This window comes from Orcinus orca, chromosome 11, assembly GCF_937001465.1.
Source record: "Orcinus orca chromosome 11, mOrcOrc1.1, whole genome shotgun sequence".
NCBI classification, from domain to species: domain Eukaryota; kingdom Metazoa; phylum Chordata; class Mammalia; order Artiodactyla; family Delphinidae; genus Orcinus; species Orcinus orca.
Genome location: NC_064569.1, coordinates 69,290,504 through 69,312,326, shown reverse-complemented (window position 1 = coordinate 69,312,326; position 21,823 = coordinate 69,290,504).

Below are 21,823 nucleotides of genomic sequence, written 5' to 3'. Positions count from 1 at the left end.
CTCACTCTGTGTCCCATTGTCTCTGCATAGCCCAGCAAATACTTATTTACCAAACATTTGCTTTTCTAATTCCATGTCCATTGCCTTCCTCTTCTTTAAGTCCCAAACCCCTACCCCCAACATCCTCTTTTGTCTTTAGCTGAAGATGATATTTTTTTAATTTTTAATTTTTTTTTTTTTGCGGTATGCGGGCCTCTCACTGTTGTGGCCTCTCCCGTTGCGGAGCACAGGCTCCGGACGCGCAGGCTCAGTGGCCATGGCTCACGGGCCCAGCCGCTCTGCGGCATGTGGGATCTTCCCGGACCGGGGCACGAACCCATGTCCCCTGCATTGGCAGGCGGACTCTCAACCACTGCGCCACCAGGGAAGCCCCTGAAGATGATATTTAAGTGAGGGTTTCAGCCATTTTGGCAAGTTATTCAGTTTTCCTGGGTCTCTCCCAAGTATACATGTTATTAACCTTGTTTGATTTTCTTCTGTTAATCTGCCTCATGTTAATTTAATTCTTAGACCAGCCAGAAGAACCTAAAGGGGTAGAGAAAAAAATTTTTTTCCCTAACAGTGTCATGACCTTTTCTTAATTGAAATACTTTTCTGTTCAAGCTCAGTTCTTAAAAACTATAATTTAGGAATTCAATCATAACAATTTAGATTTCAGGTTACTTGTGTGTTTAGCACATATCTGGATTCAGGAAGAAACGTTTTTTTGTGAAAATATTATATGTCCAATAAGATATAGTTGAAAATAGATTAACAAACCATTCTATTTTTACTTATAGTTATATTCCATTAAAAAAGTACTGTCAGCTCGTTCTAAAGTTTCCATAATTTAGTTAGTATATAACTACCTATAGGCATATAAAACAACATAATAAACTGTGAAACACAGTTGTTTATAATAAAATACAATTCAGTTATTTATTCAAATATCCAGGTTACAAATCTAATTTGTATCAGATTGTAATTAGACAATGATTATTGGCATCAAAAAGATTAAGTATGATAAAAGAGTGTAATAATGAAGGCTAAAAAAACAAATATACTATTGCTGGGCAAGAGAAATTGCATTTAAATATTTTAGGAAAAATCAGAATGGTAACATTTGAGTTTCGTGTTAAAGCAGTAAATTCTACTTAACTTTCAAAAACTGTTTTAAGCGTAATTGTCTAGAGAGGCTTGTACCATTTCAGATATGCTTATTATAGTCTTTATTATGAAAAGAAACTTTTAACATGACATGCCTATAAATAGCTAAACCTTTCAAGAGGGCACCATCTAGTTTCTTCTAAACAGCATCACCCCTAAAAAAAAAAATGATTCTCAAGATTCAACAACATATTCATGAAGCAGCATGTGTTTATTTCAAGGTCCGTCATTCCTGAGAGATACAGGCCCAAGCCGGCTTTGTTTGTGACAGCTAATAATACCCCAGAATTGAAAAGAACTATTATTTTTATATTAGTTATGCTCTGTCTCTGGTGACTTAAGGCTCAAGCTTTGAAAGCTTCATGCGCAAGCTCAACTTTTGGTCGGTCATCAAAGGCAATTTAGCTGCAGAGCAACGGAAGTAGCAGTGGCTGTGTGTAAATCTGTTGATGCCTGAGGAAAGGAGGATGAGACAGTTTCTAATCTGAATGGGACATGGGTAGCGGGCACCCATGCTAGTGTAAAAGGATGGGGCTTAGCAGGGCTCTTGTGAAAATTTCATGTACACAACAGGAGCCTTAGAAAGAGATTTATTTGATAGGGTGGAGACTTAACATGAAGGAGGGCCCAAATCATCCTTGTAGTAGTAAGCCCATCTGCTGGTAGTAATTCTTCTTCATGAGAAAGGCATATAAGAGAACTGATTTTCAAGGAAAGTGCAGTTGGGCAAGCTTCCTGGGAACAGCGTTGGCGATGGCTGAAGTATGTAGGCAACCAGGTTGGGGAGCCCTGCCTGAATCAGTGAGATAGTTTCAATTGAATAGAAACACAAAGAAACTGATGATCTAGTCCCAGGTGGCTGCCTAGGCAATACCATTTGTTCAAAAGCTTTTTAAAGTTCATTGACATTATAAAATACCAAAAGCAAATTCACTTAGTTCATCTTAAACTTGAAAAGGAAGATGGTTGGGGGGATAATTTGAGCACCTTCATGTCAATGGGGAGTTGTTAATCAGTCTGATGCTTAAACATGAAAGGAACTTATTTCACTGCAGAATGTCTCTTAAGTTTGTAGTTCTAAGGATGAAAGGCCTTTCATAGAAACCAAAAAGAATATTGTAATAGGGCCGCTAGCATCAAAACATATAAATTTAATTCTTTCATATGGCTTTTTTAATGTACTAACAAAATTGGGTAGTTTCGACTACCTCGTAAGCAGGAATTGCAGAGTAATTCAAAAGTTTCCAGCCTTCCCTGGTGGCTCAGTGGTTGAGAGTCCGCCTGCTGATGCAAGGGACGCGGGTTCGTGCCCCGCTCCGGGAGGATCCCACATGCTGCAGAGCGGCTGGGCCCGTGAGCCGTGGCCGCTGGGCCTGCGCATCCGGAGCCTGTGCTCCACAACGGGAGAGGCCACAACAGTGAGAGGCCTGCGTACCGCAAAAAAAAAAAAAAAAGTTTTCATTATCCAGTCCTTATGATCCTTAAAGGTAAAAAAGGAGTAGGATATAGTGGGAAAAAAAAAAATCTTATTAGACCAGGCTTGAAAATTACAATAAACATGATAGGACTGCATGGACGGCAAAGAATTCCTAGCAAGACGTAACAGGGTAGAATTAGTGTTGGAGCAATTATTTTAGCAGTCTGCTCATTTTCTTTATGTAATTTATGGCCTTAATCACTTGTAGGCAGATTCAATCATGAGGCGATGCCCTCAATACTTAGACTTAGTAACACTGGCAGTGCATGGTGGATGAAAATTTTTCACACATGGTTTCTTCCTCCACAAAGGAAGTTTCCTATAGCTTTTTTATTTGTTTTTGATTTTTTCAAATCAACAAAAGGATAGAGATCTGGCTTTTGAAAGTAAGTGCTTGGAGAGAAGCCACAGACAGTTGTCAACAAGCCTAGGCCTGCTTTCTCATCCACAAAGCAATTAATTTATTTTCTTTTCCTTTGTGAACAATATATGTGGAGAAACAGACCTTAGGTTCATGTGAAATAGAGACCAAACTGGATTGCTAATTAGTATTCTGAGTTATGCCCAGGAATGCTCTGACTGTATTATACTGAGCCCAAGTAGACAACTGCAACAAAAAGGTACATAAGATAACTGGTTGATGAATATACGTATGGGTGGCAGTTTCATGTCGGTGGGCCAATACTGGTCTGACGAAATGCTTCCTTGAAGTGTTTGCCTCAAAACAGAATGTTCTATGTAATGAGGAAAGTTTCAGACAAAACTCTATATAACTATTACTAATTTGAGAACACTATGACATTTTTTAGACTTAGGTTCCAGCTGGCACGTGCTTCAGGTCTTACCTATTCTCATTTTATTTACACCTGTTACCATGCAGTATCTATTTAAATATCTATTTCTGTCATTAGACTGTGAGCTCCTTAAGGATGAAAACTAAATTGTATTCACCTTTGGATTTCCAATATCTGCTCAGTGCTTGGTACATAAAATATTCAACAAAAAGTAACCTCAATAGAAATAGGACAGAGTAAGTCCTCTGTTGAATAAATGACTTTGAATGAGTTTTGATGGACAGAAAGATATTTATCGTCTTAGGCTATTTATAAGTCAGGCACTAGCTTCTATTATTTTCCAAGATCTTCCACAGTCTCTGCAGTCAGAAACAACTCTAGAAACCTTGTATTAAAATCTTTAGTTAAAATACTTGTCCAAAGAAAACTGACCAAAGATTTAGAGTTGTAAGAGGTGTCAAGGAGAATTGGGGGAATAGGGAAACAAGAGCAAGAACCTTCAAAGGATGGATTTAACAAAATAGTTTCATTACACCATAGAAATTCTAGGAAGTGCAGATTTATGGGATTTTTGGACTCAAGTAAAGAGACTGCATAGCACTAATTAAGCTGCCTGCAAAGTTTTTCATGGTACACTTATAGATAATACATAAATCTGGGAAAGATGATAACGGTTTATGGTTAAGTGGTTTTTAAGTGAACAAAGCACTACACATAATGGATGTCGACTTGCAAAGAGATCTTTAATATCATGCCACAGGCTGTATCTTTGACTATGCCTTATTTCACATTTATAATTAACATTGGTGATTCCAAGTTATCAAAAATTTCAAAACACAACATTGGGAAGGAAAATCAGTACATTGAAATCATAATGCCAAATAATAATTACAGTCTGATCAAATCTAAAATACATATATATCATATTGAAAAAGAAAAGTATTGGGCTCTATAGGGAGTTACTTTGGTCTAAGTCAATAGCACAATGTGTCAAGGGAGCTAACACAGCATTCCCCTGCACAGATACTCGTATGTTCATTGGGGGTATCTTAGCCCTCTTCTGTGTTTAGGTCAGAACATAACTATGTATGCTATTTCTGGGTACCACATGACGAACACTGAGAAAGCCAGAGCTTGCTCAAAAGAGGATCTGGGATAAAAGAGAAAATCACACTATATGACGATGGTTAGTGGTAAAAAGGGGAACATCTGAACACTGTTCATAAAGGCCAACACTATGCTCTAGACCCAAACTCCAACAACTCTCACCCCAAAAGCCTTAGCTTCCATGTGAGCCTCCCTTACTGATACACAAGGAGGCTGTGCCCAAGTTGACATTACAGTTCCAAACTTTATGACCGTATCATTGCAAAATGCTTTATAACCTTGGTCCTTACATCTTGACCATCATGCACTACGGAAACCTCTCTTTTATATATTATCTACCCAATCTCCTCTCACATAGAACTGTTCTTCTTACCCTCCTTCCCACACCTTTCAAATATGCCTAATGAATTACTAGTCTAATATTTTAAAAGATTCATAAAACAAAAAGCCAACTCTTTCTCAACAATATTCTTAATACTTGCTTTCTACCTGCCTTACTAGAAGAACACTTTTCTCTTAAATCTTTCCCCAAAAGTAAATATTTGTTTTCCCACATACCATAAGGCCTGTAAGGGTGATTATCACTACTGATTTCCAAACTTTTACTCTCTACTCTCACGCAATATTATCTTTGTATTTGAAGTTCATAACCTCTGAATACATCATTCTCTATTTTTCCTTTTTACAATAATCTAAAAATCTTTTAGTCATTATCTCATATTGATGAAAGGTTTTGGTATCTGAATCAGTATTTTTCCCTATCCCATGTTTTATAATTTATTGTGGTGATTTCAAAGTCCAGAAGAAGGACCTACCAATAGGCCTAATTTCACAGATTCTTATTGCTTTAAACCCAGTCAAATTCAGTTCAATTTCACTTCTTTAATAATAAACCTCAAATTTCCCATCTCCTAACATCCCTGTTATCTCATACCCTCACTTTTCCCCAGTATATTATTCTCATTTTGAACTTTCTTCTCTGATGTACCTAGATGTTTGGTTAATCACTGAGCCTCATTCTAACAAGTATTCTCAACCTCTTAATACACATATCTGCCACTACGGGAGAAAATCATGGAATTGCCTAGATTTAAGCCACTGTAAATGAATGGAATCCCATTTCAGCGGGACTACAGAAACACTCAACCATTCTTCTATTTTTCTTGGTCAGTTACTTTTTCCTTTCTTTTTAGTACCTTTCAAACACTTATCTTTCTCTTCAAACTTTTACACAAAGCCTACCCTCAACACATTTAACAAGTTTACCTGCATTTTCTAAATAAGATTGAGGTCATCAGGCACAAACTAACTCAACTACTTGCCCACTTCGTATAAAATGATTTATATTTGCATAAGCTTTAAATTTTCTTCTTCCAGGAGCTTTTACCTACAAGTTTATCTTCTTTTCCTATATATTTAACTTCTCCCAATTTCTATTGGTTCTTTGCCTTCAGGACAGATAGATATATAGATATAGACATAGATATTATATATATAATGTCAATGTATGTATGTATATATGTATATATATGTTCAAGGCTCTCAACTCTAAACACTATTTCCAATGATCCAATTGACACCGACTTACCTCTCCACAGTTTCTCAATAAACTCTTGACTCATCTTTCCTAGTTTCCTTTTTGGCTCTCTTATCAAGTATCATTCCCTTAACGATCAGTCTTTTCTTTCCATGCACACGCCCTCTTTGGCAATATCATCACTCATGGTTTTAACTAAAGCCTATAAGCTCAACAGCCTCAAATGTATATTTCCAGGTTAGACTCTGAACCTACCTTCCAGAACAGTTAATAGTGTTTCAAACTCAACATGATCAAGGTCAAATTTTACATCATCTTTTGTTTCCTATACCTATTATTCAGGTACAAAACCTCAAATAATTAAAGCTCTGTCTAGAGAGATGTTGATGCCTAACATTGGTTATGGGAACAAGATGAAAACAACGCACATGCTGCTCAGTGACTTTCAGAAGTTTCTGGTCCTTGAAGTGCTACTGATGTGCCACAAATCTTACTCTGGTGAGATTGCTCCTTATTTATGTCTCCTCCAAGGACCACGAAGCCATTATGGAAAGAGCAGCCCAGATGGCCATCAGAGTCTCCAACTCCAATGCCGGGATATACAGCAAAGAAAGTGAATAGACAGCTCGTGTGCACATTGTATTTGTGTTAATAAAGCCATAAACCTCTGGAAGAAAAAACTTTCAGTTGACTTACACCCAACATTTTCCTTCACACTTAATTCACCAAATTCTGATCATTATGCTTTCGAACTGTCTCTCCTTTCCTATAGCAACTGCCCTAGTTTCAGGCTGTCATTAAATCTTACTTGAACCATTGAAATAGCCATTTAATTGGGCTCCTTGCCTTCATTCTTACCTGTCATTAATTCATCTTTGATAGCACTGCTAAGTAACAGAACATGAAAGCATATTTGATTTATACAAACAAAGTGTGATTTGACTATTTGAAAATAGTTTCAAGGAGCGACTAACCATGTTTCTATACTTGGCAAATGATCTGGCCGTGTCATTCTTCAGGTCACCAAGTATAGAATACGATTAGTCTCTAAAATAATAAGTTCATCACCTGCATAGCTATACTCCCACATGTTGATTCCTTGGAAATCTAGCTCTGTACAAATGCTCCCTCTGATTTGAAATGGAGAGGTGCTTTCTGAAGTGTTTTTTTAAAGTGTTATCGTTCTATTTGGTTAAGATGTGGTTCTAAAGGCATATATCGACCCCTCACCACCACCCCAACAAGTAGAACTACTCCTGTCTTTCATCAGGGAATAAGTGATCCATTGACATACACTGTTAGAGAAGATCTATTTGAACTCCCCTTTCACTCCACTCTTAGCTCCATTTGACAGCAAGGATATTTACCCTGGGCTGAGAACAATAAGACTAAAAGAACTTCTGGATATGGAAGTTAAGAAAGAAATAGAATGAGTTTCTGATCTTGGGAACTGGAAAAAGCTTTTAATTTTAAATTTGGACCTGTAGTTTAAACCAGATCACAAACCCTTAGTAGCTAGAGAAGCAGAAAAAAATAAGGTAAAACATTAATTTAAAAGGACTGAGTTGAGAAAAGTCATAGAATGAGAAATTCCTGAGTCTCCTCCTAAATTGAATGATTCTGGTATCAAGCTAAATCCTGAACCAGTGTGTTGCCCATCAAAAGTTTATATCCCTTTAATCTCCAAAATTTACAAGCAGCTCATGCAGCTCAATATCAAAAAAACAAACAACCCAATCCAAAAATGGGCAGAAGACCTAAATAGACATTTCTCCAAAGAAGATACACAGATTTCCAGCAAACACATGAAAGGATGCTCAATATCACTAATCATTAGAGAAATGCAAATCAAAACTACAATGAGATATCATCTCACACTGGTCAGAATGGCCATCATCAAAAAATCTACAAACAATAAATGCTGGAGAGGGTGTGGAGAAAAGGGCACCCTCTTGCACTGTTGGTGCGAATGTAAATTGATACAGCCACTATGGAGAACAGTATGGAGTTTCCTTAAAAAACTAAAAATAGAACTTCCATATGACCCAGCAATCCCACTACTGGGCATTTACCCTGCAAAAACCATAATTCAAAAAGAGTCATGTACCACAATGTTCATTGCAACTCTATTTACAATAGCCAGGACATGGAAGCAACCTAAATGTCCATCAATGGATGAATGGATAAAGAAGATGTGGCACATATATACAATGGAATATTACTCAGCCATAAAAAGAAACAAAATTGAGTTATTTGTAGTGAGGTGGATGGACCTAGAGTCTGTCATACAGAGTGAAGTAAGTCAGAAAGAGAAAAACAAATACTGTATGCTAACACATATATATGGAATTTAAAAAACAAACAAAAAAATGGTCATGAAGAACCTAGGGGCAAGACGGGAATAAAGACGCAGACCTACTAGAGAATGGACTTGAGGATACAGGGAGGGGGAAGGGTAAGCTGGGACAAAGTGAGAGAGTGGCATGGACATATATACACTACCAAACGTAAAATAAATAGCTAGTGGGAAGCAGCCGCATAGGCCAGGGAGATCAGCTCTGTGCTTTGTGACCACCTAGAGGGGTGGGATAGGGAGCGTGGGAGGGAGAGAGACACAAGAGGGAAGAGATATGGGGATATATGTATATGTATAGCTGATTCACTTGGTTATAAAGCAGAAACTAACGCACCATTGTAAAGCAATTATACTCCAATAAAGATGTTAAAAAAAAGTTTATATCCTTAAAAAATTAATCATACTGTTGAATAACATTAAAACAAACTGCAATAGGCTCCACTACTGAGAAGAAATCCCAGAAAAGATTAAATATCAAGATCACATTCCAAAATTAGATACCCTTTCATGAAAAACACACCCAAAATGACAAAGGAGAGTATTAGATACACTTTTAGTATGCCCTCTGGGTTTTAACTGATTTTATAAAAGTGTGTAGCTTTAACTGGTTTTCTGTTGATTAGGCCATTTTATATCTCTGTTGGAGCAGAAGATAACTTATAAAAAATGATAGTAGTGCAAATCAATATGGCCCAGCAAGGAAAGAAACGATTTTTGCCCCATGGAAAAGATAACATCAAATATGACCTAATATTGTTGTGTGGAAGATTAAGGAGTTTTAAATCTACTAGCAAATTAATTTCAGCATTTCTGAAGGCCCAATTGCCAAATTCTCCTTTGAATTGATTATAACATCTTACGGGTTCCCTCATTAATTAATGAATTAAATAAAACTTTGGCCCATGTTTATTTTATATAATTTTACCTTTATGAAAATTATAATTTAGTAGCTTTACAGTCAGAAGGGGCCCTAGGAAGACCAATCAATACATTTGTGAACCTCTAATAGAAGGGTACAAACGTTTTGTCACACAGCCAGTGAATGGTGATTGACTGACTTATTTCACACATGTATCTAGACATCAAGAAGTTGGAGTGGGAAAATCTTGCCGAACAAAATGATTTTTCACTTTTGCTATCTAGACATGTAGTATTTCTAAATATAGAAAACTTTAGAGTTTGCCTAAAGGCAGCAGGTGCTTGATATGTTTTATCATTTGATTTCTACGTGAATGCCTCATTTCTTAACAGCAATGAGACTTGACATTTTTGATGAGAGAGGTGGAATTTTGGTAGTGGAATTTTGGTGATAAAGATTAATGTTGATTGCACTACACATCTCTAAATTTAAATTGCTCGAACCTTTTGTTGAATGTTATAGTGTATAGTCACAAAACAACAAAATAAATAAATAAACTTCCCCTCTCCTCAAAACAACTATCCAGTCATTAGATTTAATCAAATGCAATTTGATTCAACATTTTTAATGTACTTACTCTTATTAATAAGGAAAAGTATTTGGTTCTTTCAGTGCTAAATGAAATAGAGAAGGCAGGCATTTTATCTACAGGAGCTCCAAATGAAGTAGGAGAGAATGAAATGCATAACTATAAGTAGAATGCAAGGTAGAGTATAATAATCCTAATATACCTTCCTCTCATTTACGGATGATTCATTGATATGCTTTTTGAAATACTGCTTTTTGAAATACTGTAGTGATGATATTTCTTTCTTTCTTTAAAATGTGCATTCAGATTAATAAGAGAAATTCAGAAAATAAGAGAAATTCAGAAAATAGGAGACTCCCTCCTACCGTTTCCTCCACCTTGTGAATTAAACATCAGTACTTTTCAGGAACTCATTCCAGTGCCCCTGTGAATGAAGAGAACAAGATAACTACTCAGAGCCAGAGGACAGGTACTTTCCTAAGTGGAACTGACCTTGTCAGATGACATTGTTTTGTTTGGTAATATAGTCTTTGAATTTAGAGTATCCCAAGTGATCTTTTTCTTTTAATTTTTATTTTAAGTCAAAACTAAAAAATAATTAAAATACATGCATTTAAAAGGAAGACCTCTGATGATAACTGTTAGAAGGTTATCACCATGAAGGAAAAGTAGGGTTCATCAGACACAAAGCAAACAAGAATGTATTGTGGCTATCAACTTGCTTCACCATACTGAAAATGCAATGAGAGTAATACATGACAATGCCAGTGCAAACTGAGAAAGAGCTAAATCTGCAAAATCTTTCAGCATGACAGATACTTGGATGCAAGAAATTCTATAATGGAGAAGCAGAATAATAAATTCATGATTACAGACTAGTCATCTGAAGTTTCACTTTTCTCTATAAATATTTATGTGTTATTCAGTTTCATGTGATATGGGAAAAATAATACAAATGTTTTCTCTCATTTTTCTACCATTTTTTGAGAAAATTCAACTTGATTTCATTTTAATCACCTTTCAATTTTCAAGAATGTCTTTCATATACAAATTAGGTGGCGATTATAAGAGATATACAAATTAAATATGATGGGAAGAAAAAGTAGGGTGTGCATAACGCTACATAGAATGACTTCATAGCCTTGCCTAAAATTCAAAGGGCAGGGATGAGGGTGAAGGACATTCTAGAAAGAACTTAGAGGATACACAATATGGGTTGTATCAGAAAATGCCAAGTCAATAGTTTTTGTTTTTATTTTTCCTTTGAAGGATATGCTGAGAGAAGTACACTAAATGGGGCTTGGGGCCTGATTGTAAAGACCGTTGAATGTCACACTCATATTGTTGAAATTGTACTCTGAGGGCCACAGAGAATACTTTAAATTATTGAGTGGAGATGAGATATGATCAGGACTATGCTTTAGGTTAATTATACTGGCCAAATTTTCAAAGGAGTCATTCTGGTAGGTCAAGATTGAAGCTGGGAAGAATCGTTAGGAGGCTATTCAACATATAAACAAAAGACAAGAAGATCTGCTCTATAATCAATACATTTTATGTAAATAATTAGACTTGTTTGTGAACTTATAAATGCTGGTATTTTTGCCTTTCAAAATGCAATATAATTGGTTAGCTTTTACCTATAGACATTATCCCAGAGTGACCTAGTATTTTGGGATGTTATTTTTAACTTGAGTCTGGTTCAATTATAACACAACAAAACAGCTTGCATATCTCATTCTCAACAACTTTATTGATTTTTATTATGGCCTTTTGGAATTCCAACTGCCATGTGTTTTTATTAAGGAACTTGTCATATATGCATAATAATGATTCCCTCCTACCATTTCCTATATCTGAAAATTAATGTAAGAGTGAGTACCTGAAAAAAGGCTTTTGGTCTCATTAGAAGTCTAAAAATACTCTTAATTGAAATATTTATCTCTAATACTAACTTTCTCACTCTTCTGCCTATAAATTCTACTCATTTCTCAAGTATCACTCATGTATCAATGTATGGAAAGCCTAGTAAAAATCTCAGGGTCATTTTATAAGTCAGGCCTAAAGTCAAGCACTAAATCTAAAAAGGATTTAAACAATCTGCTTCTTGCTTCCTCTTTAATCTCATCCTCAGGGAATATTTTGCTTCCCTGTGACAGAGGTATTCACTTCAGTCATTCAGTAAATGTTTACTGAGCACTTATAAGCATTAGACCCTTGATTCCAAAAATGACCTGGTCTCAAGGACCTTATGGTCCAAAGAGCTGTCATTTATTAGGGCTCACTCTGTGCCAGCATTACTACAAAGCACTCTTCACATGTATCACTCATTTGATCCTTACAACTACCCTATGAAGGAGAAGTTGTACCCACTGACACATGAGGACACTGAGGTTTAAGATCAGACGTCACACAACTTGAAAGTTATAAAGCTGGATTCACACTAGGTCTATGTGACTGTGAAGCTTGTGCTCTGTGACTCTTGCCTATAGAATGTCATGGTTGGTGGAAAAGACAGTTGAATGGAAAAGTGGAACACTTCTTATGGTTATGGACACAGGATGGATTTCATCAAGAAAGTATACTTGGGCTGAACCTGATATTTAAAGATGAAGACATGTTCTTCCAAAAGGGGCAGAGATTTCAGTAGTTCCAGGAAGCAGCAGGAGCACACTAGGTGTAGAATAATGGTACAGCAGTTTCTGGGAACTTTATGGAGCAACTCAGGAGACTTGGATATGAGGAACTGTGTATCAACTGTTGAGCCTAGAAGATGGAGAGCAGTCAGAAGTTTCATATCTTATTCAAAGAAGTTTTAGCTTTATTGCAAAGGCCCTGGAAGCGCTCTGAGCAGGGAGTTATATGATTAAACTGACAACATCCATACCCAGGCAGAGGGTGTTATGTAAGTGGGGAGGCATGCAACAAAGATGGAAAAATAATGAGTGTTAATATATCAACGACATATTAATAAGTATGATTTAGTGCTTCACATTGCGTACATCAGTGCTTGAGAGAATGCATAGAAAGGGTTGATGAAGGTCAGGCATGGTTGGCTTCCTAGAAAAGCTTTGCTTAGAGCCCAGGTTTGATATGAGACATGAATAGATAAAATAAGGACAGAGAGAAGCATCACAAGTGGAAGCAATAAAACCAAGAAGCAAGAAGGACCAAGTTGTATGTGAGAAGAGGAGTGGGGTTGTTAAAATATCAGTTAGAATATGAAAATTAGAGATGAAGTTATTTTCTGATATCTAATTCATTTGGGAATGATGGAGAAAACTTTGTTGTTGCTGTTATTATTTCAATAAAGAAACAGCAACGTTTTCAGAGAGATTTCAATCAATCTTATAATCATTACTATATTAGTTAGTCCCTTGAGAAAATTCTCACTTAAGGTATATACGCAAGCATATTAACAAAACTTGTTAAGCAATTTCAGTTCCTTGTGAGATAAAATAATGAAAACAGATCTTGATTTTAAGAAGTGACGTAAGGAGATAAGCTTACCACACACATCGAAGTATATGACAACACAGGCTGATACAACTATATATTCACATTGATGTGTGCAAAATAAATAGAACGTGCAAATGAGCACAGAGGGAGTGGTATTGTTTCCTGGAGAAAAGATGTACAATAAGCACTAGTGATTTTCTCTTGAAGTATACAGAGTTAGTTATACAAATATTCCCCACAGCTAACTGGGAAAGGTGTTATCTTCCAAGAAATTCTTATCTGGGTTAAGCAGCAATCTGACAAAACCTATTAAAAAAAAAAAAATCCCAAGCTGCTTCCTTCCCCTGCTGAGTCATGAGAAAATAAGTGATATCTCAGAAAGGAACATGAATTATATCTTTAGTTACTTTGAAGTCTTAGGTTGAAGTCTGAAATTTTGGGGGTAGGGGATTTGGATTGTACAGGTGGAGTTGTCAGCCCTTTATCTAATTGAACAATGCATTTTGGAGACAAACAAGTATTTGGAATTAAGTCCATGCAGATGATGCAAAAAATCTGATTGTGGGGTTTCTCTGGTGGCGCAGTGGTTGAGAGTCCGCCTGCCAATGCAGGGGACACGGGTTCGTGCCCCAGTCCGGGAAGATCCCACATGCCGTGGAGCGGCTAGGCCCATGAGCCATGGCCGCTGGGCCTGCGTGTCTGGAGCCTGTGCTCTGCAACGGGAGAGGCCACAACAGTGAGAGGCCCGCGTACCGCAAAAAAAAAAAAATCTGATTGTGTTTTCTGGGATACAGCTCCTCATTTCAGAATGATGGATGTCAGAGAAGGAAAAGAGAACATCTCAGGAGAAAATGAAAACATCTAAAGCACAGGCTTTTCCCATATGCTGCTTCCCACAGGAAGGCTCTCCATTCATTCTTGTGATCTTTACAATTTAGATTATTTTGTATTTGGATGAAAACAGAGAAAGCATACTTTTATATCTGAAAATATCACAAACATAAAGATAGGAGAGGTTGATAGACTATGAATTCAATAGTATTGTTATTTGAAAAGAAAAGCTTAATTAATAGGATGAAATGCAAGAAATAGTAATATAAATTCCTACACCTGGTTCAGAAATCAGCTGGACAAGCACAGGATGATTTTTTTTAAAAAAACTGGCTTAATTGCATTTTAGGTAAAAAAACAAACAAAAAACCACTTGGGTGGATAAAGCTGGTTTTATAATTCTGTGATACGGGAGCCAAAAATATCTAATGAATCTTCAAACTGCATTAGCAAAATTATAGTGGTCAGGGAAAGCAAAGTAATAATTCTCTACCCCTTTGCTTTGCCTAGACCACATCTGGAGCTATGTGTTAATTTCTAGACCCCATTGACAGTTAATTATAGTACACCCCAGGAATATAATTGGTTGTTAAGGACTATGGAAACCATGGGATGACGAACAGTTGGAAAAAAAGTCATGGTTAACCTGTGAAAGAAGACATTAAAAGAAGTAGAAGCTGCCTTAAAGTCTTTGAATGACCTTCATATGGCAAAAAGTTTCTATTTACATTCTGCAGCTTTTGAATTGTGATTAATGCCAATTCAGAGGTAAATTTCAGGGAAAAAGATGTTCAGTCTATATAAGGGAGATCTTTTAAAACTTGAAGCCCATCAGGACATAAGCTTCTTTATGAAGTAGTTGCAGGTCACTAAAAATATTCTAAATAGAGAGAGTTGGATACCTGCAACATACTTGAGTGAGCTCCTATCACCTTATGAAAGCCAAATGTTAAATATTTAGGAATTTTGTCAGCTGGTTTGGTAACTTAAAATCAGTAAACTGTGGGAATACTTGCACTAGAGAAATTGGCAAACACTATAAATCAGGATTTTTTTTTTCTTTTGAGAGCCAATTTACCAGCATACCACTGGATTTTTATAGATGATGTCAGTGCAATAATAAAAAGTTTTTGTGCTTCCAAATCTAAAACCCTATGGATGTATTAATATGTAGGAGAATATAAACTGAGTTAGAAAAAAGAACAGAAAGAAGTAATATGGGTAGTAAAATCAGGGAAATTTGTGAAGGAAGTTAGAAGTCAAATGGTAAGAATAAAAGAAGAATAAGTACTAGGAGCGTGTATTATATTCTGTGGGAATAGGAAAAAGTAGAATTAGGGAGAATTATCTGAATATTTTGAATTTGTGAGATTTGCCTTTGCTGAGAGAAAAGCATAATATCTTAGGAAAGTCTTTCTCTTCCCTTTTAGAGATGCCTACGTTAAGGAGAAAATGAATAAAATTTATACCCAGAAATTGCCAAGTGGAATAACTACAAATTTTAAGTTTAAGAAATTAGACTATCTTTCAAAAATGCAAATATATTTTCACTGTGTTCTTCACAATTAAAAGTAAATATGCTACATGAGATTGCTGCTTCTGGAACATGAATTTATATTCTTCATTCTATAACTTAGGAATGGGCTAATTATTCCTACATAAACACAAATTACCTTAACTCCAGGGGTATTTAAGATTCTTTTATATGGGTGGCCCTTTTTACTTAATTAGTGCCTAACTTGGATGTTTTTGCCGAAACAGCCATATTGCAATGTTCAACAAAAACAAAGCTCTTGTAGTCTTTCATGTTATAAAAATTTAACCATCCCACATTTCAAAGTGCAACAGTTTTGATATTTAAAAAGAAAGATAAAGATAATGCTTTCAAAATGTCTTTCATTGCTGCAAGAAATTTTAATAAACTTTTATAGATATTTCATTTCAAAGAGGAAGGGAAGCTTTTCCAACTTGAAAAGTTTCCTTGCTGCTCTCCATCACAACAGCACAATAAGGAAATACAAACACAAAACTTCATATTTAGCCCTTCTTTCTTTGAGTGGCTATAACACTATGTATATGCTCCTGGCATGGTAATAATTACATTATGATTCACATGCTATAATTATTATAACATTACATAAACTCTCTACTTATTAGATCTCTAAGAGCAATACCCATGTCTCATTCACTTTTGTGCATAAAAAACTGTTTACAATAACATACATGCAGTATACATTAAAGAAACATTTTTGAGTGAGAGGTCAGTCATTTTTCTGTTAAATAAGACAAACAACATGCTGATTTTGTAGATATATCCATAAGTGACATAAGCCCATTCCTCTAATGGTTTTTCTCTATAGTCTGAGGTGCTCCAGTCTTCATTCAAAGTGTGGATTTAAACTTTATAGATACAAGTTAAGTCAATTTTTTTTGGAGAGTGGAATTTTGAAAAACAAATATGTTTAGGAAGATCCAAAGTAAATATATTTGCAGTCATTCCACCAGAAAAATAAATTTCTATACAAATAACATACACAGATACATATGTGTGTATACACAAATATGTGTGTGTAAAAATATATATATAGATATGTACATATACACACATGTCCATGTAAAAATGTAGACCATTATCCAAATATATCTGTTATGCCAAGCACTCATTCATTCAACAAATATTTAAGGAGTGCCTACTGCATGCCAGGTACTGTTTTAAGTGTCTCTGATACATCAGTGAACACAGAACAGAGAAAGATGCTTGCCCTAGTGGAGCTCACATTGTAATAGAGGATATAACCATGAAATAATTAAAAGTGGCTAATATTTTTTGTAAGAAAGTAATGTTCACTATAAGAGGAAAAAAGTGAAGGGACAAAGTAGAAACAGGAATACCAGTTTGTGAATATTTAAGATGATAGTTTGGACCAACAAAAAGGGTCAGATTCCATATATATTTTCTGAGGTTAAGTTAGCAGGATTCCTGACAGAATAAGTGTGATGTATGAGAAAAAGAAAAGGGTCATAGATGATGCTAAGGTTTTTGACTATAGAACAATAAGCTGATAGTGTTACTGTCAAACAAACTATGGAAAGCTGTGCATGTAGCAAGTTTGAGAAGAAAATGCATCAAGAGAACAAATTAGGAAATTCCAAAATAGATGTGATTGAGGATAAGCCCATTACACAGGTGAAATGATTCATAGATTTCAGACCACAGGAAGAATGTGCGCAAGAGCTAACAGGTTTTTGTTCTAAGCATTAGAAAAGGATGGTGTTCTTCTCCTTAGTTACCACAAAATAGTAATTAACATATACTTTATGTTAATTTACATAAATTATAGGATGTCTGACAACATTTCTCTTTCTTAACAATAATATTGCACATGTAATTAAGAAGTTATCCTTTTTATGGCACAAAATTCCAAGGGAAAGGTACTCTTCAAAAGGGTTAAATACTTTTATGGTGTTGGTGTTAAGGACACAGTGTGTCCAACCATTTAACTGTGCTCTTTCCAATTTCTGCTGGTTTGTCAGGTTTGTATGAGCTGTGAATCTTCCCCACTGGATAATAAGATACCATTATTTTTTATTTTAGTTGAGTAGAATATATGATTTTATTGACTGAAATTGGGATTAAACTGACCTTTACATTTCCAGTAAAAAAATGACTTGTTGAGCAAATTACTTCCATACAAAGAATATTTTTAATCTACTAAAGGAAACACGTTTCCCAAGTACATGATGGTACACAACTACATACAGGTGAAAAACTGTACCTTGTTCTAAGCAGTGCAGAAGTACAAAAAATCAACACACCATAGTTCCAACCCCCAAGTGCTCAGAGTCAGAGAACATTAGGTAGTCAAGAGAAAACCCAGGGAAGACTGTGCTAAGAGCTTTACAGGAAGAATAACCTTCACTGGGTGTCAAAGAGAGTGATTAATTTTAATAATGTGTTTGTAATAGCAGAGGCTGGCCCAGGTAAGGCTGGGCTTCACTGTGACCATTATGCTTCTTTACTAAAAGTATATCTTTACTAGGCATTCATTCTTGATTGACTTCTATTTTCCTTACAGAGCCAATTTATTGAACCAGTTAGACTAGGTTGGGCATAGGAAGAATGCAACTCTTTTTTTCACCTCTACCTTTTGGATTTTATCTGAAGACTTGTTGTTATTGTTGCTATTTCCTTCTCCTAGATGAAGTTCAGTAGATTCCATAGTTTTTAGAAAACTTTAAAATAACAACAATAACAAAATCTAGGCCTTTCACATAAAAATACAGACCATTATGCAATGTAAAACTTCTTCCCAACATGTGCTCAAACCTGCCACAGGTTGTCCTGGGGAAGAATGTCATAGTTGACTTCCCTTTTATTTTCTTGATACACTTCTTACCTCATGTTCTGTCACTTCTTACCTCACATTTCTGTTCTCTACAGTATCAGGCCAACAGACCTGAAACAAATAGACTGCCAGATATTTCTCCAGCAAATATGGGTTGATTCAGGATCAGGTGAGAATTGCAATTTGGGGTCTGCAACCATGGTGAGCCATGTGCAAGTCCTCTGGCACAGCAAGAGAAGGGGCACGCTTTTATAGAGGGGAAAAGGAAGTTGGGAGGGCTTAGTAAATAAGGACTCCATGACTTTTCATTGGTTGACCCTACCAGGAAAGAAGAAGAGTCTTTCTTCTCTGCTGGGCTCTGTTATTGTCACAGGGTGTAAGAGCTCCCTCTTCAGGTCTCTCAGTTTAATTGAGGTTTCTGTTTATTAAATGTTTTCAGAGTGTAAGGGAATAGAGAAGTGGTAAAGGGGTAAAAAAGCTTTATGAGATGGGTTCAGTTGTAACTTAATGTTGGGTCTTTGTATTGGATGCTGGCTTCTTTTCTTCTTGGGGGATGCTTTTGTGGTTTCTTCTGATAGCCTCCCCTGCTGAAACTTCAACTGTTAAAGGTAATGCTTGCTGTAGGAATGCAGCTTGCTCCTAGGGCCCATGAAAGCTGATAGCATCAATTCCCAATTCTGTGTTCAGTAACTTCACGGTGGTAACTTGAAATCCACCATGGTGGGAATATTTACATGATGGAAATTGGCAAGTCCTCCAAACCAGGGCTTTAAAAATATTTTTTTTTTCCCCTGCTGGAGGGTCTGGCAATTGTTAAACATGTACTAGCACACCACTTCATATACTGCTTCCTCAGGCTTCTTCAGCTGGCCTTGTTTGAAAATGCTTTGCAGAAGTGATTTTATGTACCCATCATTATTCCCTTACGTTCAGGAACATAATGTAAGCCTTTAGAATTCTTCTCTTAAAGAGTCCCTTGCTTTGGGGGAGTGGGAAGGGAAATAGAATACAAACATAATGGCAAATCTTTCCACAAAATTCCTTACAATCAGCATCCACTGTCATTTTCTTAGGCATTTCTTATAAGAATAGAGTCCTATCTCCTGATAACCCTCTAGTGCCCCCACAGCACCTTGCCTGAAATTGCATAAGACTAGTCTGTAAATGGCTTATTTAAAAGCCAGACATTGGAAAATATAATAGCTGTTATTTGTTTTAGTTGCGATTAATAATACTGTTTCTGGGGGCAAATAATATTACAATAACAATGATTATTATTGTGGTATTATTATTATCACACTTAAATAGCTCCCATTAATGCTAGGACTGCTTTAAGGACTTTCTACACACTACAAATTTTCACTCAGTTAATCCTCACAAAACTCATTATTATAATAATGAGATAGTATTATTATCCTCACTTTACAGATAAGAAAACAGAGGCACAGAGAGACTAAGTTACTTGCTCCAGATCAGTCTAGAATATATATATTCTTAATCAGTCTGTTGAGTCCTCATAGGAAATAAAAATAATTAGTACTCTCTGAATACATCCTGCCTCTGTAGGCTGCGTATTATACATGTAAGATTCATTTAGATGATACAACAAATTCTGAGGTAGGTGTTACTATTCTGTTTCACAAACTGAAAGCGCTATATGTGGAATAACATCAGTAAGATCTCACTTTAGTAAAAGACGAGTCCAGTATTTGAACTAGTTCTGCATGACTTCAAAATGCACATTTTTACAATTCACCACAGTGCTTTGGTAGGAACTGACCATAAGTCTTTTTATCTTCTTCATAGAGTGTCATACATATTAGATTCTCAGTGCATATTCCATGAAAAATTATTACTTAATATTAAAAATTGAGAATGCTTGAGAAATTTATATATAAAACATAAAAATAATGTTAAAATAAAGGATCCTAATATTTGAGAAACAATACCTAACATGTATTGAGTGTTAAGGTATGCTGGGTACTGTCCTAAGCTCATCCTATTTCAAATTTATAAAGTACTCTAATACAGAGTTTCAAGTATTATTCTTATACTGTTAGTTTCTGATTTATGCATCTTAGAGTTACCTATTTGCTTATTAACTGTTCAGATTTCTTACTCGTCCCTCCCCATCCCCTGTGTTTAGCTCCTCTCCATCATACACTATACAATGATAGCATCAACAATGGTTAATTTTATGTGTCAACTTGACTGGGCCTTGGGGTGCCCAGATATTTGGTGAAACATTATTCTGGGTATTTCTACAAGGGTGTTTTGGGGTGAGAGTAACATTTAACTTGGTAGACTCAGTAAAGCAGATTGTTCTCCCTAATGTGGGTGAGCCTCGTCTAATCGGTTGAGGGCCTGTATAGAACAAAAAGGCTGAACTCCTCGAGTAAGATGAAATTCCTTCTCTTTGATGGCTTTCAAACTGGGACATTGGATTTCTCCTGCTTTCAGATTTGAACTGAAAAACTGACTCTCCCTGGGTCTTTAACCAGGCAGCTTTTGCACTAGAACTACACCACTGGCTTTCTTAGATCTCCAGCTTGACAACTCATCCTGCAAATCTTGAGTCTCCATAATTGTGTGAGCTCCTCGGATGAAGTGAAGCCAGTTTGCAAGCAACCTGGGACCAGGATGTAGGGAGGAGGCTGCAGCCAGAGCTGAAGGGGGTCTGCCCCGGTTTAAACTCTGCTCCGGCCTAACAAAAAAAACCCAGCTGGTTTCGGGTCTCTGCCTCTGCCTTTAAGTCCTGATGTCCTTTTCCCCCCCAAGGTTGCTAATTAAAGAATTAAAAAAAAAAATCAGTCTCCATAATTGTGTGAGCTTATTTATTATAAAAACATCTCTTTATGGAAATATATAGATATAACCATCTATATTTATCTATCTATATCTATATCTACATCTACATCTGTATCTATAACTATATATAGATATATAGACAGAAATCTAGCCTATCGATTCTGTTTCTCTAGAGAATCCTGACTAATACAGAATCCAATGTAGTTCTAGCACAACTGTGTTTAAATCAACATTCAGAATTTGCATTATTATGAGTATGTAACTATTATTTCCTGCTAAACACCCAGCTGCTATAATAGAACTTGGTGGAAGGAGGGGATATTGTGTACTATGTTTCCCCCACCCCCTTGCCATTTTTAGTTCAATTTCCGGGATTCTTTTCCTGGAATACCACATCATTCTTAAATGAAACATGGGGATAGGAAGCAAGAGAGACTGCAAATACTCCCTTATGCTTTTTCAACCCACCATGAATTTATGCATTCATTCAACAAACAATTATTGAGAGCTTATT